General features: G+C 44.1%; 1 protein-coding gene across 2 annotated transcripts in view; it reads left to right on the top strand.

Moving 5' to 3' along the window:
* Nucleotides 1-25,111, top strand: part of PLPP4 (phospholipid phosphatase 4) — a 125,919-nt gene that overhangs the window by 62,220 nt on the left and 38,588 nt on the right. The gene's annotated exons all lie outside the window — the stretch shown is intronic.

Below are 25,111 nucleotides of genomic sequence, written 5' to 3'. Positions count from 1 at the left end.
ACACACAGCAATATATAGTCTGGTTATAGATATGCAAGCTGGGACCAGCCTTAAAGCCAACACTAAGTAATACGAATCAGGTGCAGGGCGGTGTAGTGCAGAGCACATAGGTCTTTGAAGTGTGACAAACCCTGGTTCAGTCAGGTATTAGCTCTGTGATTGACCCTCTCCTGCCTCAGTTCCCGCTGTGTAAAATGGGGATGATAATGCTTCCATGATTGGTTGGAACGAGAGTTAAAATAAGTAATGATGATCGCTCTCATTTCTGGAGCAGCCACCATGACAAAATGTGTAGGTGCGTTATCTTATTGAATCCACTCAACGTATACGTGAAGTACTCAGTACGTGCGTTAAATCAACGGTACTCATCCATATTATTGTTTGTAGCCAGAGCTGAGGTTCCAGAATATGCAGGCTCATTCCAGCAATGTTTACGGAATGACTAAGTGCCAGGCACTGTGCCAGGTGTGGGGGACACAGAGGTAAATAAGACACAGCTCGTGTCCTGGGGAGTCCAGAGGCAGTGGCATGCTGTATATTTAGGTTGGTGATCCTGGGATCATTGGAAAAGCACTGTGGCCACCGGCGACCACTTGAGAGAGGCCACTCTTGTGACCTGAAGTCCTCGATTCCTTACAGGTCTGATGTTACTTGCCTTTGGCAGGTCCGTTACCTTAATCTTTCCTGTTTTCTCTAAGTACTTAAGACTGAGTACTTCTCCCTGATAGTGGCTGGATCAAGGAGTAACTATCCTGAGGTGCTTGTGGACATTTTGCTCAGAGCCCTTAGAGGCGAGAGCCCTGCCAACAAGATACTGGGGTTCCAGACACTCTAAGTGAGTTGCTGTTAACCTGTATAGTGGCCCCCCCACCCCAGGTCGGGTTATCCCCATTTTACGCATAAGGACAGTGAAGCTCAGACAGGCTCAGTAACTTGTTCAAGAACCCTTTGTTGACCTTCATGCCAGCCTCTGACTCCATAGTGTCTCAGGGCTTTCAGTGTTTAAATACAATGAAGATTTATGTATGTATGTATGTATGTTTGTATTTATTTATGTATTTGGCGTAAATGAGTGAGGGACAGAGAGTCAGAGAGAGGGAGAGGGAGAGGGAGAGAGAGAGAGAGAGAGGGAGAGAGAGAGAGATAGAGAGAGAGAGAGAGAGAGAGAGAGAGAGAAGAGGGGCTCACCAAAAGTGGGGCTTGAGCTCATCCAATGGGGAACATGAACTCAGGAACCACGAGATCATGACCTGAGCCGAAGTCAGATGCTTCACCGACTGAGCCACTCAGATGCCCTCCATGTTCATTTAAATAAATAACTCGTACTCTTGTCTGGTTTGTTGGAGACTACAGTGGGTTGAATAATGTTCCCCCAGAAGATATGTCCAAGTCTTAGCCCACAGAACCTGTGAACATGACCTTATTTGGAAAATAGTCTTAGCAGAGGTAATTAAGGATCTGGAGATGGGCTCATCCTGCATTTAGGGTGGCCCTAAGTCCAATGACAAATGTTCCCATTAGAGAAAGACAGAGGAATATTTGAGACACAGAGACACAGGTGAGAAGGCCACGTAAAGTTGGGGGCAGAGATCAGAGTGACACAGGGAGCCACCTGGAGCCACCAAATGCTGGAGAAGGCAAGGGAGGATCCTCTCCTGGAGGCTTCATGGGGAGCATGACCCTGCCACACCTGGATTTCAGCCTTTTGGGCTCCAGAACGTGAGAGAACACATTGCTGTTGTCGTTAGCCATCAGGCTGGTGGTCATCAGTAAGGGCAGCCCTGGGAAAAGAATACAGAGGCTGAGACTGAACACTTACCAGTTAATGGAAGGGGTTTGGCTCTAGAGTCTCGGGGGAGATTGAGAGAAAACGCTTACTGAGTGTGCTTCCCTAGAATGCCCATAGTGAGGGCCCCGCGGTGCATGAAGGTGGAGGGCCCGAGCTTCTCTGAGGCTACTTAGGGCAAAACATCCATTTGTAATCACTTCCCGCTCTGAGTTTATTTGTCCTTCTGAAGTCTCATTTTTTTTTTTTTTATGTTTATTTGAGAGAGAGAGAGACACAGAATGTGAAGCAGGCTCCAGGCTCCAAGCTGTTAGCACAGAGCCCAACGTGGGGCTCGAACTCAGGAACCGTGAGATCATGACCTGAGCGGAAGTCAGGCACTTAACTGACTAAGCCTCCCAGGCGCTCCCTCTGAAAGTCTCATTTTAAGTGAGCGTCTGTTTTGGAGGACTTGTGGTGCCAGTGGAGGAATGCCCCACCGCACGGTTACCGTCTGCTCGTCATCTGGCATTCTGATGCCAGCCACTGTGTACAGGGCCCTGGAACAGCATGCACCTGGGCTTGACCCCTGTCTGCTCTCCATCTCTGTCCCTGTAGTGTCACTCGAGTTCTCTATTGTTTTAGGGCATGTTCTGTCCTCCCAAAGACTGAGCTTTAAGGGGCTTCCAATGCTAAAAGCAGAAAGAAGTGAACCCCTGTGGGAAAACCTGAACCCTGGCTGAACCCTGGCTTTCCGATGGTTGACCAAGGACAGCGGCACAATTTAGTATCCCGTGTTGCATTTGACCTTGGGAAGGAAATAGCTCTGGGTATGAAGAAATCAACCCAGAAGGCCGCTGGTCCTCGAGAGTGGGGGCCAGGCCCCACAAAAGTGCTCATTTTAGAAGCACACCTTCCCTATCAGATGCATTTGCTGACAGAGCTGTCCGCCAGGTGCCCTGTCAAATGCATGGCTGATGTCGCATCTGTGGGAGACCAGCTTTTTGACAGAGGCTGTTACTATCTTTTGCTTAAGACACTACTTAAAAAGTTACAGGTTTTTACTACTTGGCAGACACAGAATCCTACCCTGTGTCTAGGCATTGATGATAGTATTTTTATCTGCTCTCTTTCTTTGTTGTGACAGGTCAGTGATTGCCTTACAGGGAACTGCCACATCCACTTAGAAAAACCATCAGTGCTGTTCTTTGGGTTTCTTACTGTGGCTAACAGGAAGCCTCGTGGTTGGCATGACTCTTGGCTTTCAGAGGAGGTGCTGGGCCTCAGTGGGGTGACGTTAGTGGACCCCAGTTGTGGCACACACACTCCTTCTCCCTTCAGTAAAATCAACTTTGTAGGTTGCACTGGAGTGAGTAGACACAGGCGTTCTGGAGCATGGGATCTCCTGAGATGAATTTTCCAGGCTAGGTAACCATGGCTTTGCTTCTGCTCTGTTTATAGATAATCAGTTGACTAGAAGGTGGTCGATGTCCACATATCATCCTGCAGGAGAGTTGGTTTTCTTCGAACATAAGAGCAAACGGTTTCTTTTGGAAATAAAAGATCTTGTTCCCAATTTACCATAAACAAGTCAGCGCTCCGCTGAAGTGCTCGGCTGGCAAACAGCATGTCCCACGGCAGCCTTCGTATGGGACTCGCTCCGTAAGGCAGCCCGGGCCACCCTTCTGGGCAAAACAGAGATCACAGTTTCAAAGAGCAAGTGTTCCCTCCAGAGTTACCAGAAATTTGGGATTTAAAGCAGAGAAAGGCAGGGGAGCTTCAAAGCAGCGATATTCTGAAAAGGGAATTGTCTTTCACTGCAGTCTCTGCTTCTGACCGGGTATTGTTTCAGGGTTAGGTTTCAGACAGAAAATAGAAGTAAATTATTAATGCCACGTGAAGTTATTAAGAAACTTTGTTCTTGTAAAAATGGTGAGAATCTATCAAGTGACATGGTTGTCAGGCTGTCAGCAAACAACAGCCCGTGGGCCAAATCCAGTGCCTGCTTGTTTTTGTAAATAAAGTTTTATTGGAACGCAGGGATGCTCATTTGTTTATATATTGTCTATGGAGGTCTTCACATTCTAATGGCAGAGTTGTACAGTTGCAAGGGAGACATGGCCCAGAAAACTGAAAACCTGTTGCTTATTCTCCAAACAAGTAGTATGAAAAAGCATTACCATGAGGGCTGGGGTTGGGCGGGGATAAATAGGGAGAGAATAGAGGAGTTTGGGGGCAGTGAAACCTACTCTCTATGATACTTGAATAGTGGATATGTATCATTGTGCATTTGTCAAAACTCATAGAACGCACAACAGCAAGAGTGACCCCTAATGTGAACTGTGGACTTCGGGTGATTTGTCCGTGTAGGTCCATCAGTTGGAACAGATGACGGGGGATGTTGATAGTGAGGGGGCCTGTGCGTGTGTGGGGGTGGGGGTCCTGTGGGAAGTCTCTGTGTACCTTCTTCATTTTGCTGTGAACCTAAAACTGCTCTAAGAAACTTAAAAAAAAATTACTAAAGCAAGACCAGGGTACTGTAATTGTGCACACAGATGTTTCAGTTTTTAAACAACTATTACATTTTTTAAAGGGGGCATTTATAGGATAATCGGTGCTCGTGGGATACAGTTCTTTACATGACAGACAAGATTCAAAAGGTGTATTTGGCTGATGGTGATCTAACAGATTCTTCTTGAGCACTGACTATTTTGTAGGTACTGGGTTAGCTCCTGGGGAGGGTACAGGATGGTCAGACGTGGTGGTGTCTTCTTTAGGGAAAGAACAAATACCAGGTGCATTGCCACGGTGCTGTGGAATTGGGGAGCTGGAAATTCCAAGCCAGGGACAGGGAGAACTCTGGGAGCAAAAGCACCTGTTCCTATCATGTCCCAGCAGAAGACATTGGAGCTGAACGTTTTGAGATATTTATACCAGAAGTGCCTTTATCCGACTCTTTAGCTGGGTGCGGAATTCTAGGTAGAAAATCACTTCTGCACAGGATTCTGGTTTACAGTGCATTTGAGACAAGCCTTGTAGTCTTCCCTTCCTTGGTTTTGTTTTTCTTTCCCTGTCTGGAAGCTCTTAGAATCCTTTCTCCGTGTCTGGCCATCTGAAGTTTCACATGATGTACCTTACTGGGATTCTTATTTAAGGTGGAAACACTAAGCTAACTGGGCAGACCTCGTTAATTAATCTTCACTGAAGGATGACTGGGGAGCGAGCTGGGTTTTCACTGGTTGATTCTGAGTGCTGCCTTCTGGGCTTTACTTTGAGCTCTTCCATTTCCCAGGGAGGCGCCTCTGGCTCTCGCCGGGTGTACCTGAGCCTGGCGTTCTGGGTGCCAGGCTGAGGGGCTTGGGTTCTTACAGTGACCTTGCAGACATCCCCTTAGCCCCCTGGTTCTCAGCCTGGTTGTTTGGCCCTGTTCTCTACTTGCCTGCTTTTCCTAAGTGCAGAGCCTCAGATAGTTGAACTTTCTATCTTCTTCAAGAGTCAGGGATGTGATGTTTCCTTTCTGGTTTGTAGGTTGGGGTGGAGACTTAACTGCTCTTAACAAGGTCTTTCCACCTGTTCCCTGTTTCCATCCCGTGCCTTCCCCCTGCCTCCTGTAGTACCTGGGGCCTCCAGTTCAGAGCTTTGCAGGCTCTTGTTGGTGGGTAAGCGGCTTCTCGTCAGCACCGCCCTCTGCAGACCGTAGACTTGTCTTTCCTGGCTCTGAGAGGTATTCTTTCTGCCACCTGCTTTTTCATTGGCATACGGTGTGGACTTAAATGGACTAGCTCCATTTAAGGTAGAATCTATGTTCCTGTTTTCATTAGTCATGGTTCTCCAGAGAAACAGAACCAGCAGTGTGTGTGTGTGTGTGTGTGTGTGTGTGTGTGTAGAGGGAGCAGTTATTTTAACGAACTGGTTTGCATGGGTGTGGGTCTGGCAAGCCTGAAATTTGTAGGGCCAGCCCGCAGGTTAGAAGCTCAGGTATCCGGTGACGTTGCAGTCTTGAGTTTAAAAAGGGCAGAGCAAGCCAGCAGCCTGGAAAGTCAAGCAGGATTTCCATGTTTCAGTCTTGAGGTAGGATTTTATTTGGGAAACTTCAGTCTTTGCTCTTAAAGCCTTCAACGGATTGGGCGAGGCCCAGCCACATTGGGGGGGGGGGGGGGGTGAGCTCCTTGACTTAAAGCTGGTAAATGGTCATCACATCTAAAAATATCTTGAGAGTAACATCTAGACTGAGGTTGACAGAACAGCTGGGCCCCCTGGCCTATCCATGATGACACATGAAATTAGCCATTGCACTGTTGTTCTATCCTTCTGCTATGATTTTAAAATCAGAAACAACCACTCTAATGCTCCAGTACCTTAGCTACAGAGGTATCCCGTGTTCGAAGGTTCTTGCTCAGCCTCAGTGTTCGTCTGCTGACAAGTCCTTGAGTGTGGCATGCACCTGTTGAAGGGTCTTTGTAAGGCTGAATGTCTGGGAGTTTGCTTTCACTGAACAAATCTAAATGCGTTTTAACCAAAGATTGAGAACTGGTCACAAGATCCCATGTATGCTAACTGGCCAGGTGTGACCCTGTCCGGCATGAATATTCAGTATTATAAACCAGCTGGTTGTTAAATGTTAGGCAAGCTTTTGCGTAAAGAAACAGGAAAATGAAAACAGGAAATTGTAAGGTTTGGTCCTTTCGCATCATTGAGCTAATTGAAATTGCTGTCCGGGGGTTTTGCTGAATGGGTTTTGGTAGGTGAGCAACTTGAAACGTACTACCTTCTTCTGGTAAAAATGCTATTGGGTGGCTCAGTCAGTTAGGCGTCTGAGTCCTGATTTGGGCTCAGGTCACGATCTCACGGTTCGTGGGTTCAAGCCCCGTATTGGGCTCTGTGCTGACAGTGTGGAGTCTGCTTGGGATTCTCTGTCTCCCTCTCTCTGCTCCCACCCCGCTTGCTCTCTCTTTCTCGCTCTCTCTCTCAAGATGAATAAATGAACTTAAAAAAATGCTATAAAATGGCAGTTTCGGCTGCTGAGGTCATTGGTTCAGCCAGGGCACACTGGTGGTCATTTGTCTGGGGTCAGCTCAGTTAGTGTGGTTTCTAGAACTTAGAGGAAAACGTCCAGTCTCACTAGTGTGTAGAGGGACGGCATCAGATTTGGCAAGAGCCCCTTACAGCTTTTCTCCTAAATCTGTATCATCCTCCATCTCAAGCTTCAAAGACAACTTGCGAGGTTCTGGGAAGCAACTGTGGTTATTTTGCCACATCTTTCTCAAGCAAACAAAGACTCCCCTGCACATTGGAAAGCCTTGCTCTCGGGTTGCCAAACGTGGGGAGGGAATGCTTGCTTTAAGCAGAATCCTAGACCTCTTCATAGGAGGGCACCTCTTCATCTTTCACAATCACCCCTCCTCCTTGTCTCAGACATCCCCCTGCCATAATTGCTCCTTTCTACTGTGAAATTTTAATGCCAACAATATTCTGTATCTCTGCGTGTGTGTACTGTGACCCTTTGCAGGGCCACAAGCAATTATAATACCTAAGACTTTTTCATCTCCCCAAGAACCAGTTTTCATTCCCCTTGGTTGGGGGGCGGGTGATGCTGTCCTGTTTGAGGATGCATGTTTTGGGGTGGTAGTTCTCAACTGGACAGTTTTGCCTCCGGGGGGATAGTGAGCAATGTCTCGAAGGAAGTTTCGGTTGTCACAAATCGGGGGGCGGGCTACTGGCATCTAGTACATAGAGGTCACCGATGCTGCCGTGAACAGCCTGCAGGGCACGGGACAGCCCCGCAACACAGAGCTATCTTGCCCCAGATGTCAACTGTGTCCAGGCCGAGCAACCCTGTTTAGGGTAATTAGGCAGATGTGTGGAAGAAGTTGATCACTCGTGTGTTAAATTCATCCACTCTCCAAGTTCCCGGTTTGACCAAATAGGATTGATTGATTGATAAAGTTTATTTATTTATTTTGGGGGAGAGAGAGAGAGAGAGAGAGAGAGCAAGTGAGCATGAGCGGGGGAGGTGCAAAGAGAGAGGGAGAGAGAGAGAATCCTAAGCAGGCTCCACACTGTCAGTGCAGAGCCCGATGAGAAGCTCGAACCCACAAAACCGTGAGATTGTGACCTGAGCTGAAACTGAGTCAGATGCTTAACCAGCTGAGCCACCCAGGCGCCCCTCAAATAGGATATATTTAAAATTGATACAGTTCGGGGCACCTGGATGACTCAGTCGGTTCAGTGTCCAACTTTGGCTCAGGTCATGATCTCACGGCTCATGACTTCGAGCCACACACCGGGCTCCATACTGGCAGTGCGGAGCCTGCTTGGGATTCTCGCTCTCTCCTCTCTCTCTGCCCCTCCCCTTCCTGTTCTTTCTCTCTCCCTCAAGATAAATAAATAAACTTCTTAAAAAAATAAATAAAATGGATACTGTTTAATTAATATAAAATACTCTCCCTCAAAAACTCAACTCACTATTTGCTTTCTGTGAAGACAACACCAGGGTAAGGTTAAAGGTTATACATGAGACTAACGCCTTTTTCCGTCTTTCTTTTTCAACTGTTTATTATAAAAAGTTTCAGACATATAACCCAAACCAGGAACCTACTGAATACCCGTGGCCCAGGTACAACACCTTGCCCTTCTTGCTTCTTATGCTTCTCTGCCCATTTCCTACCACCATTCAGTACTGACAGTGCTTTTTAAAAAATTATTTTGGTATTTTAAGGTAAAATTTGTATCAAAACACATAAATCGTTGTCATTCAGTTCCGATACATGCACATACTATGTAACCCGTGTTCCTGTCACAATATAGAGTATCTCCTTAACCCCAGAAGGTTATGTCCCCGAGTCAGTCTTCAGTTCCTCAGGAGAGCCGCTATTCAGGTTTTTTGCTTTTGTTTTTGTTCAGATTCTTTAGTTTTATCTCGTTAGCTACCATACAGTGTAGTCTTGGCTTCAGGAGTAGATTCCGGTGACTCATCACTTACAGGTAACACTCAGTGCTCATCCCAACAACTGCCCTCCTCAGTGCCCATCACCCCTTCCCACCCCCATCCCCCCGTCAACCCTCAGTTGGTCCTCATATTTAAGAGTCTCTTATGGTTTGCCTCCCTCTCTGTATTCCATTGTCATGGATATTCCCCAAATCATTTATCCATTCTCTCTTTGCTAAACAAATCGTTGCCAGTGTTTTCAGTCGTTAATAAAAGCCACTGGGAGCATTGATGTGCCAGAATGCCGTTTATCTTGGTTAAATAGCTGTGAGTGACGTTGGGGGGTAAAAGCGTGGTATGTATTTAACATCGGAAGAAACCACCAAATATTTTTGCCCAACACTTGTGTCAGTTCGCATTCCCACGGGCGGCGCGTGAAAATTACAAGCGCTCCTTGATCTTCACCAACGTTTGGGTGTCATCAGGCTCTTGCAGTTGAAGCGTGTGGGCACGTGTGCGGTAGTATCTCATTGTACTTGTAATTTGCATCTCCCTGATGACTAACGATGCCAAGTATACTCGCATTTACCTATTGGCTCTTCGCATGTCTTCCTTGGTGCAGGGTCTGAACAAAGTCCTTCGGCCACTAAAAGTTTTTGGGTTTTTTTGGTCTGTTTGTGATTAGTTGGTGAAGCTTCCTCCTATTCTCTTCACAAGCCTTTGTGAAAGAAATGTCTTGTGAATATTTTCTTCCATCACTGGCTTCCCACTTTATATTCATAACGGTGTCTTTTGGTAAGCAATAGTTTTTAATTTTGATTAAGTCTAATTTGCCATTTTTTTTTTCTTTCATCATTATTGCTTTCTGTGTCCCGTTTAAGAAATCTTTTCTCAAAAACAAAAAGGGGGAGGGGCGCCTGGGTGGCTCAGTTGGTTAAGCGTCCCACTGCAGCTCAGGTCATGATCTCACAGTTTGTGAGTTCGAGCCCCACATCAGACTCTGTGCTGACAGCTCAGAGCCTGGAGTCTGCTTCAGATTCTGTGTCTCCCTCTCTCTCTGTTCTTCCCCCACTCATGCTGTCTCTCTCCTACGAAAATAAACATTAAAAAAAAATCTTTTCTCACCCTCCAGTTGCGAAGATAACCTTCGTATGTTTTTTTCAAAAACACTGTGGTTTTTGTTTTATATCTAGGCTTTTCTCAAATTGACTTTTGTTCACTGTGCAAGGTAGAGTTTGAAGGTCAGGTTCTTCTGTATTGATATTCATTTTTTCTAGCACCATTTATTGAAAAGGCTTTCCATTTATCATCCAATAGCCTTGGTACCTTTGTGAAAACTAATACACTGTGTAAGTGTGGGTCTATTTCTGCACTTTGTATACTGGTCATTAATCTCTGTGCCTATCCTGATGCCAGAACCTCACTGTACTGATTGCTGTAGTTTTCTGGTAGGTATTGAAGTCAGGCGGTTTGAGTTCTTCATCTTTGTGTTATTTTTCCCGAGGTTGTTTTGGCGATTACAGGTCTCTGCAGCTGGGGCCAGGGACAGTGGTAGGTTCTCTCTCAATGACACCCATATCCACCCCCCAACCCTTCCAGCAACCCTCAACTTGTTCTCTGTATTTAAGAGTCTCTTACGTATTGTCCCCTCCCTATGTTTATATTATTTTTGCTTCCCTTCCCTTATGTTCATCTGTTCTATATCTTAAATTCCACATATGAGTGAAGTCCTATATCTGTCTTCCTCTGACTAATTTCACTTAGCATAATACCCTCAAGTTCTATCCACGTAGTTGCAGATGGCAAGATTTCATGCTTTTTGATTGTTGAGTAATACTCCATTATATCTGTCTGTATCTATACCTATATCTATATCTATATCTATCTATATCTATATCTATCTATATACCACATCTTCTTTATCCATTCATCCGTCGATGGGCATTTGGGCTCTTTCCATACTTTGGCTATTGTTGATAACACTGCTATAAACACTGGGGTGCATGTGCCCCTTTGAATCAACAGCCCTGTATCCTTTGGATAAATACCTAGTAGTGCAATTGCTGGGTTGTAGAGTAGTTCTATTTTTAATTTTTTGAGGAACCTCCATACTGTTTTCCAGAGCGGCTGCACCAGTTTGCATTCCCAGCAACCGTGCAAAAGGGTTCCCCTTTCTCTGCATCCTCGCCTACATCTGTTGTTGCCTGAGTTGTTAACGTGAGCCATTCTGACAGGTGTGAAGTGATGCCTCCTTGTGGTTCTGATTTGCTTTTCCCTGATGATGGGTGATGTTGAGCATCTTTTCATGTGTCTATTAGCCATCTGGATGTGGCTCTTTTCTTTGGAAAAGTGTCTATTCGTGTCTTCTGCCCATTTCTTCACTGCATTATTTGTTTTTTGGGTGTTGAGTTTGGTAAGATCTTTATAGATTTTGGATACTAACCTTTTATCTAATATATCATTTGCAAATATCTTCTCCCATTCCATCGGTTACCTTTTAGTTTTGTTGATTGTTTCCTTCAGTGTGCAGAAGCTTTTTATCTGGATGAGATCCCAATAGTTCATTTTTGCTTTTATTTCCCTTACGTCCAGAACCATGTCAAGTAAGAAGCTGCTGCAGCCTGGGTCGAAGAGGTTGCTGCCTGTGTTCTCCTGTAGGATGTGATGGTTTCCTGTCTCACATTTAGGTCTTCCATCCATTTTGAATTTCTTTTTGTGTATGGTATCAGAAAGTGGTCCAGTTTCATTCTTCGGCATGTCGCAGTCCAGTTTTCCCAGCACCACTTGTGAAGAGACTGTCTTTATTCCATTGGATATTCTTTCCTGCTTTGTCAAAGATTAGTTGGGCATACATTTGTGGGTCCATTTCTGGGTTCTCTACCCTATTCCATTGATCTGAGTGTCTGTTTTTGTGCCAGTACCATGCTGTCTTGTTGATTACAGCTTTGTAATGCATCTTGAAGACCAGGATTGTGATACCTCAAAAGCTTTGGTTTTGTTTTTCAGGATTGCTTTGGCTATTCTGGGTCTTTTCTGGTTCCATACACCTTTTAGGATTGTTTGTTCTAGCTCTGTGAAGAATGATGATGTTACTTTGACAGGGATTGAAATGTGCATTTTTTTGTATGCTCTAAGGACCATCCAGAGACTTAAAAAAGTGTTTTTTTTAAAATAATTTTTCCTAGTTTTGCTTTGGAGTGGGTCCACATAGCTCCTAGGGTCACATTGCCATCCTAGGAGTAGAATTACCTTATGTCCGTTTTGATGAATTGTATTTTTAAGGAATTTGTACATTTCTTCTAGGTTGTTGGATGTATTAGTATGAAGTTGTTTGTACTATTCTATGGACTTTGTGATGTCTGTAAGATCAGTGGTAATAGTGCCTCTTCCATTTCTGTTATAGTTATTTGTATTTTCTGTACTTTTTTTTATTATTTTTACTTGGGGTTTATCAGTTTTACTAATCTTTTCAAGAAAAACAACTTTCATGTTTATTTCTTTTCTCTCTCTATATTTTTTCTATACCATTGATTTTGGCTCTTCTTTGTATTGTTTCCTTATTTTTTAGGATACCTTTTATTTATTTATTTATCTAAATTTTTTTTAACATTTATTATTAATTTTTGAGAGACAGAGCATGAGCGGGGGGTGGGATGGGGAGCAGAGAGAGAGGCAGACACGGAATCCCAAGCAAGCTCCAGGCTCCGAGCTGTCAGCACGGAGCCTGATACGGGGCTTGAACCCACGAACCATGAGAACATGACCGGAGCCAAAGTGGGATGCTTGACCAACAGAGCCACCCGGGAGCCTCTATCTATCTGTCTGTCTGTCAATCTATCTATCTATCTATTTAAATTTAAATTCAAGTTAGTTAACATACAGTGTAGTCTTGGTTTCAGGAGTAGAACCCAGTGATTCATCTCTTACATATGACGCCCAGTGCCTATTCCTAAAAGTGCCCTCCTTAATGCCCATCACCCACTTATCCCATCCCCCACTCCTCCCTCCCTTCCAGCAACCCTCAGTCTGTTCTCTGTATTTAAGAGTACATAAGAGTATGGTTTGCCTCCCTCTCTGTTTTTATCTTACTTTTCCTTACCTTCCCCTGTGTTCATCTGCTGTGTTTTTTAAATTCAATAGATGAGTCAGAGAAAGACAAATATCTTATTTTCTTATTTTTGAGTTTTTAATTTGCTCATAATTTTCTAGTTTTCTAAGTTGGAAATTTATATCATAGGTTTTTTTAAAAGACGTTTTGCTTTCTCACGTAGCATTTATAGCAATAACTTTCCCTTAAGCCCTGTATTAGCTGTTTGGTATGTTGTACTTTTATTCCTATTATGTTCAAAATGTTTTCCAACTTCCCTTGTTATTTCTTCTTTGATCTTTGATTCTGTCTTTGACTTTCCTATTTAGAAGTGAATCGTTTCACTTTCCAAATGGCTTTTCTAGCTATCTTAATGTTTTGAATTTTTAACTTAGTTTTATTGTGAACAGAGAACAGCATGTTCAGTATTTTGAAATGTGTTGAGATTTGTTTGTTGCCTAGTGAATACTTTATCTTAGTGGACCTTCCATGTACACCTGAAAATGTAATTATGTATTTGTTGGGCGTGGCATTCCATATGTGTTAAGATGCTGTCATTCAGAAATTGTTGATCTTTGCTTTTGTAATTTTTGTCTTAATGTTCTGTCATGACTACGAGTAGGGCTTGATGGCATTCAACTATGACTTTTGTCTCTTTCTCCTTTTAGTTCTGTTTCACGTATTTGGAAGGTTTGTTTACAGGCACACACACATTTATGATTGCTGTGTATTCTTGATATTTCAACTTTTTTTATCATTAGGAAATGTCCTCTGTTCCTCATTTTACCTCTTCCTATATCATGCAATGACTTCTTGTGGATACAAGGCTCTTGGGTCCATCAACCGTGAAAAAAAGTTTATAACCGAGATCTTCCGCACTGTTTGTGATGGAGTGGATTTAAATTGCAAAGGAATTGTTGGCTAGACACCTATTTTGTGTGGGTTCCTTTTACCTCTGTATCACACGATGGGCTTTTGACACAGTCTTCCAAATATGGGCCCAGAGATCATTCAAGATGGTAGATGTGTTCCAAAACTAGACATTCAGATTATTGCATGTGGTCTGTAATGAACATCTTTTGGGATGTGTATGTATGAATGGAAAGACACAAAGGGAAAGGGAAAGAAAAAAGGAAAGAAAAAATCAACCAATCAGTCATGAGCCGACACTGCTCCCCAGTCCCCTTCTCTGAAAACTGTCCCAGTCCTCAGGAATGACCCATCTTCAGATGGGGCCCTGCCATAGAAACATTGCCTTTATGGGTTCAGAGCCACTGGCCTTTTTCTTTGTATTTTCTCAGATTCATATCTAGCGTGCATATCCTTAGTACCCGTGTATTTTCTTTTCCTTTTTGGGTAGAACTCCTAGAAGTGCATACGTTCTTCCCACGGGGGTCTCCACAGCAAACATTTCATTCCGGGCTTGCTTCCTGATGTCTCCCGGTGAGTCGGGCGGCCGCCTCTCCCACCTCTCTTGGCATCTACTTGGGAAATGCAAAGTCATTTGAATGTTAGCGGGAGCCAACTTAATTAGGAAGTTAAGTCTGCCGAAGGAAAATGAAGCAGATCGTTCTACAGCCAAATCTGTGCAATCTTTGGATGATTCAGACCAGCGTTTCTTTGCTCCCATCAGTCTCTGGAGTCTGCTAATCAGTGCTAAATAGCACCTTCCTTCTATGCCAGCAGTGGATTCAGCTCTGGGGATGTGGAAGTAGAAAAGACATTTCAAGCCTTTGAAGAGTATGGCATTCTAGAATGGTGATGTCAGGACACTCTACAGCTTAAAACCCTTCAGTGGCTTCCAGTGTACCTTAAGGTTAACCCGGCCCCTTCGAGACAGTCTTCAGACGCTTGCATGTGCTCTGGCCCCTGCTGCCTCTTCAGCCTCGTGTCCTGCTCCCTGACCCGACCGTGCTTCCTGCGTTCCAGCCACTCTGTCCTTGTGATGACACTGCAAACAGCTATCATTGATCCAAAATGGGAAATGGGGCAGGGACTGTGTTAACGGCTTCCAAGGACTTATCCCATTGAATCCCCACAACACACCTGTGAGGTCGGTACTGTCATTAGTCCTCTTGTCCAGATGAGGAAACTGAGGCTGAGGGGGGATAATTATTGGCTCCAACACCACACAGCCAGCATGTCACGGAGCTGGCATTTAGACCCAGATCATGTGACTTCAGAGCCTAACTTTTGACAGCTCCCTCAACGTGAGATGTTCTTTCCTTCCTTGGCCTTTGCCCGTGCCCTGCTCTCTCTTCTCAGGGGCTGTCAGGAGCCTGCCTGTCCTCCTTCAGCACCCACTGTGTCACGTGTACCCATCCAGTTCCAGCCACCAGCCCCCACTTCTCTTTGTGCGCTTGGCACCTGGGCGTGCAGAGAATGGACGCGTGTGTGTCCCCTGGAGCAGCCCTCAGCCAGAAACTAACGGGGCTGCTGTACAAATATCCCAGCTCCCTTGCTGCTTATGTAGAACGTGTCTGAGAAGTGTATTTTACAAGCCCTAGTGGGGTTGGTCTCTGGCCTCCGACAGTGATAACTGGATATTGTGCCTCACTGGCTTCCTTCCTATCTCTGTCTCACCTCCCCACTGGATTTTCTGGAGTCGTTTTCCTAATAAACTGTTTGCAGTTGAATCTATCTCAGGGTCTCACCCTGAGGGAACCGGAACTGAGGCCTTACCCTGGCTAACTCCTACTAATTCCTTGAGTTTCAGCCTCTATGTGGCCTTATTAAAGCAGCCATCCTGAACACCCCACATGCCCCTGCCACTGTTTTTGGTTGTAGCACTTAGTTGCGTCTATAATCATTCTGGTTGTTTACTTGTTTTTGTCTGCTTCTCCTCCTTGAGGGCGGGGACCTTGACTATCTCCAGCACTGGTGTATTTCTGGTGCCCATCATAGTGAATGGCTCATTAGAGGTGCCCCAAATGTTTCTTGAACAAATTTGTTAACTGAAAAAAGACTTTAACTGAAGCTATGTTTAGGCTATAACTGTGTGATCGGGACCCCAAATTCACCATTGATGCTCAGTTCCGAAAACAACCCCCACCTTCCTTTGTTTAGAGTAAGAAAGAGAGACCCGAGCTGTCAGGGTAGCATGCTCAGCTGTCCTGCTCCCTCTCAGGGAAGTCTAGCAGCAAACGCTTGACTTCTCAGTCTTCCCCTTGACTCTTAGAACATGAAGGGATCTGGTTGGGCTAGGGTCTCATCGCTTACTCTGACTTAGGAAGCTCTGTGGTTCTGCCGTGAAGTCTTCAGTTTTGTAAGAGGGTTTAAAATCCCAAGCAGAGAAGTTCTTGCGAGAATTGAAAGGCATACAGGTGGGGAAGCACCTTGCATGGTGCCAGGCTCTTAGTCGGTGCTTTGTCAATGCCTGGAAAGACCAAGACGACACCTTGAGTTAGGATCCCTTGTGCCTGGAAGCCTGAGTGGGGCCTGGGGACTTGAGTGTCTGTTGCACGGGGAGTGCGGGAGACAAGCTAGCTGCTGGAGCTTTGACATTCATGAGTCTTTTTTAATAAGCAGGCATTCAGAGGTTAAAAGTTTTTGGGAAGCCTCTTTATGTTCATTTCCACCAGTAAATGGATTCCGTTTCAGGCCACAACTTGTTCTCTTCCATAGGATTATCTCCCTTGGTTTTCTAGGTTATGAGGAGCTCTGCAAGATTTTGTTAGGAAGGAAGGAAGGGAGGGAGGGGAAGGGGAAGGGAAGAAGGGAGGAAGGAAGGAAGGAAGGAAGGAAGGAAGGAAGGAAGGAAGGGGGAGAAGGAAGGAAAGAAAGAGGCAGTGTTCTTGAGAACCTCCACCTGAGCCCCTCCGGATCCCATGGTGATTAGTAACCTTGTAAAAAGTACGGATCATATTTTTGTCCTTTACTAATATGGCCTTTTGGTCAAATGTTAGAATGTTTTGGCCTGGATATTTACCACACCTTACAAATAAAACCAGATTCCATTTATTAAATCCTTTCAAAATTACTTCCTTTTGGACAAGAAAAGTGACTGGCACTTGCTGACTCTGGCTAGAGCAGGGAAGCCCTACGAACAGCTGTCTTTTTCTCCCCGTTTCTCCATGTGGCTTGGTTCTGTGAACCTGGGCGTTGTCTCCTCCTGCTGTCATACCTACTGTCGTACCTGCTATGACAAGTGAGATGCCGCCATATAGCTCACAATTGGGACTTTGTCATCACATTGCAGGTAGAACTTCCAGGGTTCTCTAAATGCTTTAAAACGTTTTCACTCACTCATTTCTTTAGAAATTCAGTCATTTATTCCACACACTTTGATCGCATGCCTACTGCGTGCCAGGCTTTTGTGCGTGGTGTGGGAAGAGGCGGTGGTGGATAAGACAGACACAGTGCCGGTCCCGGCGGAGTTCACAGGGCAGGGCCACTGCAAGGCCATGGAGGATTCGTGCCAGTTAGGAGAAGGTATCTCTTCCAGCAGGTGCAACACAAGGTACAGGGCATAGTGAACAGAGAGCCTCCCTCCCTTGTCAGCTGGGCACCCTGGGGCCACGAGTGTCCTCAACAGCCATTCTCGGTAGCCCTGATGGACGGCAATGGACATGAAACAAATAGCCATTACAACCCTGACATATGCTACCAGGAAAAATATGTAATACCTAGTAATTAAAGTGGTGTCTCTTACATAATCAGAGGCATGTGAGACAGTTCATTCTAAAGGAATGGTGGGGCAAGACTGGAGAAGAGGGGCCGGGAGCATTTCTGACCAGAAGGATGCTATGCTTACCCATCCCTCATCACAGCACACGTGGAGGAGGGGGACATCTGCCAGCGGGTGATGGAGAAGAGGGCCGGGACACATAGATCTTTTTGTGACTTTTGGATTGTTGCTCAAAATCCCATGAGCATTCATTTATTTCTTTTTTCTTCATCTGTTCAGAAGTATGTATTGTTGGTGTCAAAAGAATGTCATTTTAAGACCTAGCCTGGGACTAAAAATGATACATTTGCCTTTGTCATCATTAGCTTGCTCTACATAAATAAATAATTTTGTGTCTGCCATTTATGTGTTGACTATGTAGAGAGAGAAGAATTATTTTCAGACTCAGACCTGACTTTGGCCTGGCCCCATCACTTCAGGGATGCAGTCTTGGACAGGTCGCTTCATGACTGTGTGCCTCAGTTTACTTATCTGTAAACACAGTCCCAATCCCTACCTTTCAAGGTGTCAGGGCAGCGGGGGAGGGGGAAATGAGATCATTTATTGCCATTCTGCCTTGAACTCTGACTCTGGGGAAGATCAGACAAAGTCTGGTCTCTATCGCCTTTGACAGATGAGAGAACAAGGAAGAAACAAAATCTCCTGTGCCTACAACAGGTATCCATTTGAACGCGTTTGTGTCTAAGGCAGCATGACAGCAGGCTGCAAATGTGTCACTCAAGTTTATTTCCCTATCTAAAGGTACGTGTTTGATGATTATATTTTGAATGATTTCCTTCGTGCCATGCGTTTTGCCGAGAGGGTTGTGGGATAAATTCAGTCAGCATATTTCTTTTGTGTTGGTTCTCATGTTTACACCCGCAGTGTTAATTTGATTCTAAGCACAGATACCTGTGCTTCAGAAAGTCAGCGTCTTATAATTTTTCAAAGCAAAACTCAAACATTGAAAAGATATTTCTCTCAGCACGGTCCTGCTTCGCATTTAAGAATCACAGCGTGCCATTTTTAGATTATTCCCGAACACCATTGTGTGCTTCAGAGAGCCTCCCCTGGGCTGGGCTTCCGGACACGGCACAGCATGGTGCCCTTGCCTGCCAGCCTCAGGCTGAGAGGTCGGGAGGTCTGCTGGAGGTTCATGGCCAAGAACGTCGGTTGACAGTTGTACCCACGCCTAGCAAGGTCACTGAGGTGGGGATACCCGGAGTGAGGTCTGTCCGTGTGTTGGCCGGCGTGGGCCCAGACATAAACTGCCAGAGTCATAGCCTGACCTTAGACAGTGGAGTTCAAAGTCATTATCTGCTGTTCTTCCATCGTGTTTGCTCACTGGCTGTGGCTAAAGCCCAAGAACAGAATTAACAGTCAATTCCCTAAGTGAATAACATCATTTATCAAGGTAGTTTCTGGAGACGCAAAGGAAGCCTCCGGGTACAGCTAGGATGGTTGTCCTCAAAACTTAGAGGCAACTTGGGAACCACGGTTTACTGGGCCTCCCTCAGTGTTTGTGAGGCGGGATTTGGAGCAGTGGGGACATGGTGGCCGTGAGCCCTTCGCCGAGGAGCTGGCTGCCTGCCCCAGCAAAGAAGGTGCTGGTGAAGGGCTGCGGCCAACGTAGGGGGCCGTGTAAACCTCTGCAAAAAGTGATTTTTCTAAAAGTATGCTCAGTTCCTTTCCCCCATCTGGCACACGCACTCATTCCTCAGTTGCTGGCGAGAAGTTAACCGGTAGAAGCTTTCTCGTGACAACCACCACAAAACCCACTGTCGCGTGACTCTCAAGGACGCTTCCTTCTTGTCCTGGGCACGTGGAACAATTAGACGCCTGATTGTTGGTAAATGACAACCTCGTTTTCCAAAGTTGTCAAAAATTCTCCCACGCGTTGGCAACACTCACTGGGACGGAGTTTTTCTTCCTCTAGAGGCAGTCCGTGTGCTGTGTCTTAAGAGAGGCTGCCACAGGCAGTGTCCCCCAGACACTGGACCAGTGTGGCTGTGGGCGGGAGGGCTGGGCCCCCTTGCTGGGGAGCTGTGAGGAGGGGCCGAGGGGGCCCCACCAGCACCAAGGACTGCCTGCCACAAGCTGAGTGAGTAATGTCACAGAGTCGTAGAAGCCGCGAGGCTCCAGGGACACCCGGGAAACTGGAGTCCCCGTCTTCACCATTTTAGAGCCTTCCTGTTCAAGCAGCATCGTCCTTGCCTGTAGATGGTGAGGCGGAAGAGGGCAGAGCCCAGCTGACCCTGGCACCCTCACAGCTGCCTGTCACAGGGTGCCCTGCCTGTGTGGGCAGCTTGTGGTTACCAAGCTCCAGTGGGAGGGCCAGAGCCTGCGAGGCCCATGAGGCCCAGGAGCGGGTCCCCGGATGTTGTCTCTTTCCTTCCCTCTGCCCTGGAAGTGGCAGTGTGGCACAAAGGTGGGCTGGACGAAGGCTTGGCTTGTCCTCCAGCGTTTCATTTAACTCCTTCCTCAAAATATCAGCCTGGATGCTGCCCCTGCCCCAACCTCCAGAAAAGCCCTGTATGGGCTTCCTCTTCCGTTCCCTCACCCATGGTGGCTCCAGAAGCCCTAAATGCTCCTCATGGTGGCATGGTGGCACTGCCTTGGGAACATGGGGACCTATATCACTCGCAGTCACTCACCAATTTCTGTAATAATTCCTTGGAGAATTCTAATCTGGGGATTTTCCTAAACCATGCTTGAACCAATTTGAGCTTCCTCTCTGTATTAGGGTTTTCCAGAGAAACAGAACCAGTGTGTGTATATAATGAGAACTGGCTTATGTGATCATGGTGTCTGAGGGGTCCTGTTCTGCCATCTACAAACTGCAGGTCCATGAAAGCTGGCGATGTAAAATCTAGTCTGAGTTGGGAGGCCAGAGACTAGGAGGACTGATGGTGTGTGTCCTTGTCCAAGTGAAGGAGCAAACTGGTGTCTTCGCTCAAGCTGTCAGGCGGAGAGAAGGCGAATCCCCTCTTGCTCTCTCTTTTATTCTATTCAGACCCTCAGATTGGATGGTGCCCACTGACACTGCAGAGAGCACCCCGCCAATGCAAATGCTAAATCAGAAACCAGACACACCCAGAAATAATTTTATCTGGGCGCCCTGTGATCCGATCAAGTTGACACATAGAATTCACCACCACACTCTCCTACCCCCTTTGGGAAGAGCACGTTTCTCTCCTCTCCAGTACATACCCTTCAAACCAAGCAGCCTCAAGCCCCCACAATCACTGCCCTAGCCTATGGCTCACTGTCTTCTTCCCGAAATGCCTTCCTGGCTCTTCGCTGTAGCCGCCTCCCCCCACCCCCACCCCCATCTGGCACAGAATAGTATCGAGAAAGTGAATATACGCCCTACCTACCCATCTTTCGAGGTTGGACTCATTTTCCCAACTCTTCCTGCAAGCCACCTGTGGCGATAAAGACCCTCATTCCCTTCTCCATATCATTTACCTTGTTCCTCCTGGCAGTGTGGTTGGATGGCTAAGGCCAGAGAGTGCACAAGGACACTGTTGTCCACAGTAAATTCAGATGTAAAGGAGAATACAAAAGCACAGTTCTCTGTTTTTAGCCTGGAATAGTTGATACTATGCATTGAATAACAGGTGAAATGAATAGCAGAAGTTCACAAGGAATAGGTCTACCATGTATGTTCAGTTCTTTTTTATTTTTTTATTTTTTTTAAACGTGTATTTATTATTGAGAGACAGAGCATGAATGGGGGAGAGCAGAGCAAGGAGGAAACACAAAATCCTTAGCAGGCTCCAGGCTCTGAGCCATCAGCACAGAGCCTGACATGGGACTCAAACTCACAAACTGTGAGATCATGACCTGACCTGAGCTGAAGTCAGATGCTTAACCGACTGAGCCACCCAGGCGCCCCTGTCCAGTTTCTTACTAGAGTTCAGGGATGCTAGGAAGTATGTTCTTTTTTCCTAAAATCGATGTTCCTGAAATAATTTCCTTTAAAAAAAAAATCCTTAGGAGTGTTGAGCAAAGATAATGGAAAGGAAAATTATTTTTCTCTCTTTTCTAAAATAAAGCGCTCAATAAGAACAAGTACTGAAATGAGTGTTTATAGTTAATCCCTAGTATTTTTTAACTAAGAGGAAATAAATGCCTTTTGAAGAAATGTCTAGAAATTAGAAGGCAAAGCATAACTCTAGGAGGGCCTGTTATTAAATAAGCAGAGATGGCATTATTTTGATCAGACATAGCCTGTCATATGCTTGCAAGTGACATTTCCCATTTTCACCAATCATAAGGTTTGAAGTGAAAGTTGAAAATTGTATTTAAAAAAATAATTGGTAAAATGGAGGAAGAAACCCAGTAGAAGAATGATTGATTATCAAAAAGTCAAAAAAGAGCCACGATCATTCAGACTTGGCCGAAGTGTTGCTTTCTGTAATTTCCATCACCAATGGCATTTTACTCAGTACAGTGTGACCCTTCTTGGCCATGTGAAGAAACTGAGGGACATCTTTTCTTTTCATGTTCTTTTTTCCAGCTGCAGTTAGCGTAGTTTCATGGAGGTTCTATACCTTTCCAAAGCCAGGCTGTTCAGGTCCTGGTAATATGATCCTGAATCATTTACTCATGGAAACTTACTGGGTGAGTGGAAATTACACAGGTGTTGGAATCCGAAGGACATGAGTGTGAATCCATAATTTAGCTTTTGTGACTTTGGTAGCTGCTCATCTCTCTAAGCTTTGGTTTTCTCATCTTTGAAATAGATATAATGCTATTTCACATTATTGTGAGGATTATATCACTGAACTTTCAAATTGTACTAATATTTTTTCATTCGGTTTAGTCACATGCCGGTGAATTTCTTAAGGATAATGACTGCGTATGGACCAAAATGATTGGCGTTAGATTTGGGGGATTGATTTTCATGGCAACAGTTGTTTGGAATACCAAAAGTTTAAGGTAAAGGACTTCCAATTCCACTGGATTTGCCCTTGTTGTTAGTTCTTAAGATTAATAGAATTGATAAACTCCTAGCAAGACTGATCAAGGGAAAAAAGAGAGAACACATAGATTACCAATACCAGGGAGGAAAGCAGAGCTTCTCTTAAGTATCCTAAGTAAATCAAAAAGACTATAATAAGGGCATTTGTGAAAAGTTTCACGCCAACAGTTCAACAATGGATGTGGAATGGTCAAATTCCTTGCAAACCACTGCTCGCCAGAACGGATATCGATGGAGTAGAAATATAATTTGTAATTAAAAACCTTTGTAGAAAGAAATTGCTAGGCTCAGATGGTTTCACTGGTATCTTCAAACGTTTATCTTAAATATATAAATAAGTAAATAATCTTAAATAAATAAATAAATAAATAAATAAAACTCAAGTAATTTTTAAATAAGTTATTTCAATAAAACTTTCAATAAAATAAACTTACTTAAATTTATTTTAAATAAATAAACAAAACTTAAATAAATAAAACTTTCAAAAATATAAAAGGGTGCCTGCCTGGGTGGCTCAGTCAGTTGAACATCCGACTTTGGCTCAGGTCATGATTTCACCATTTGAGTTTGAGACCCATATCTGGCTCTGTGCAGACAGCTCAGAGCCTGGAGCCTGCTTTGGACTCTGTGTCCCCCTCTGTCTCTGCCCCTCCCCTGCTCATGCTCTGTCTCTTTCTCTCTCTCTCTCAAAAGTAAATAAACATTAAAAAATTTTTTTTTAAATATAAAAGAGAAGGGAACACTTTCCAACAAATTCTGTAAGACTATACAGATAAGGTTATAGAATAATCCTGATAACAACATTTGGAAAGATATTACAGAGAAGAAAAATTGCAGGCCAATATCTGTCATAAATATAGACACAAAATCCTTTAATAATTTAGCAAGTTGAGTCCAGAAATACATACAGAGGAATTGGAATTTATCTCAGGAATGCAAAGTTGATTGAAAAATTAAAAATCAATCATTACGATTTCCCAAATTAACAGAATGTTGGGGAAAATCATATTATCATGTCAGTAGATGTAGAAAAACAACACTCACTCATGATAAAATCTCTTATTAAACTGGAATAAAATGGAACTTCTTCAGTTTGATAAAAGACATCTATGAAAAACCTACTGCTAACTTAATACCTAATGGCGAAAGATTTAATACTTTCCCCTTTAGATTGTGAATATCATACAAGGTTGTCCATTTTCACTGTATCTATTAAAAGTTGTATGGTGGTTTTAGTCAGTGCAATTAAACAAACAAACAAAAGACAACAAGTGAAGTTATTTTTATTTGTAGATGGCACGATTATTTAGAAAATCTTAGACAATCTACAAAATATAGTCGGATTAACAAGCAATTTTTAAAATCCTAGGTACAAGGCCAATATAAAATTCAACGTTATTTCTATATAATAGCAAGAAACAATTAGAAAGTACAAATTTTAAAAATAGCATTTACAGTAGCATCAACTTATGAATACATAAGAATAAACAACAAAAACTGAAAAACCTAGGGGCGCCTGGGTGGGTCAGCTGGTTAAGCATCCAACTCTTAGTTTCGGCTCAGGTCATGATCTCACAGTTGATGAGTTCGAGCCCCACATCGGGCTCTGTGCTGACAGTGTGGAGCCTTCTTGGGATTCTCTGTCTCCCTCTCTCTGTGCCCCTCCCCCACTTGTGCACACACACTCTCTCAAATAAATAAACTAAAAAACAAGAACAAGAAGAAGAAGAAGAAGGAGAAAAACGTGTATGTTGGTTTTTCTTAAATAGAACCATAGATTCAAAACAATCCTATATAAATTTTTTTTGGTAGGGATTGAAAGTTGATTATAAAATTTATGGGAAAATTCAAAGGACCTAAAATAACAAAATCATTTTGAAGAAGATAAAAATTTGAAGTACTGACAGAGCTTGACTTCAAGACTTCATATAACACTACAGTGATCAAGCTAGTATGGCTTAAGGATAGATAAATAGATTAATAGAGCAGAATAGAGCCAAGAAATAGACCCACACATATATGGTCAAGGTGCTAAGGTAAGTTAGTGGTGTAAGAAAAGATTGAAATCAGTGGTACTAGAAAGCCTGAATAAAGTATGAAAAATAAATTAACCTTGACTCCTCTACCTCATACAGTATGTAAAAATTAAAGTGAATCATCTACTAAAAGTTAAATCTGCAAATCACCTAGAAGGTAATGTAGAGGAATATATATTGGTACTTTGGGATTGTCAAAAATTTCTTAGAAGGAACACAAAAGCACCAATAATAAAAATAATAACTTGAACTTCACCAAAATTTAGAAGTTTCATTCTTCAGAATACGTCATTATGAAAAGAAAAAGGCAAGTCACAGACTGATAGAAAACGCTTGGAGTTCATATATCTTACAAAGGATTTGTATGCCTATATCCACAATATATGAAGAGTTCCTACAGATCAATAATTAAAAGATAACCTAATAAAAACACAAGCAAAAGGCTTGAACAGAGACTGCATAAAGAAAGGTGTGTGAGTGGTCAATAAACACATGAAGAGGTGCTTCAATTATTGCTTATTAGGGAAATGTAAATTAAAACCACGAGATACCGCTTCATAGCAATGAGCTAATAGTTAAGTTTAGAAAGACTGATAGCACCAAATGTCGATGTTGAAGGTGCAAGAAGAACTCTCATATATT

The sequence above is a fragment of the Panthera onca genome, chromosome D2 (genome assembly GCF_046562875.1).
Source record: "Panthera onca isolate mPanOnc1 chromosome D2, mPanOnc1 haplotype 2, whole genome shotgun sequence".
Classification (NCBI taxonomy): Eukaryota; Metazoa; Chordata; class Mammalia; order Carnivora; family Felidae; genus Panthera; species Panthera onca.
The sequence above is the reverse complement of the archived record's forward strand: the minus strand, read 5'-3'. Positions and strand labels throughout refer to the sequence as shown.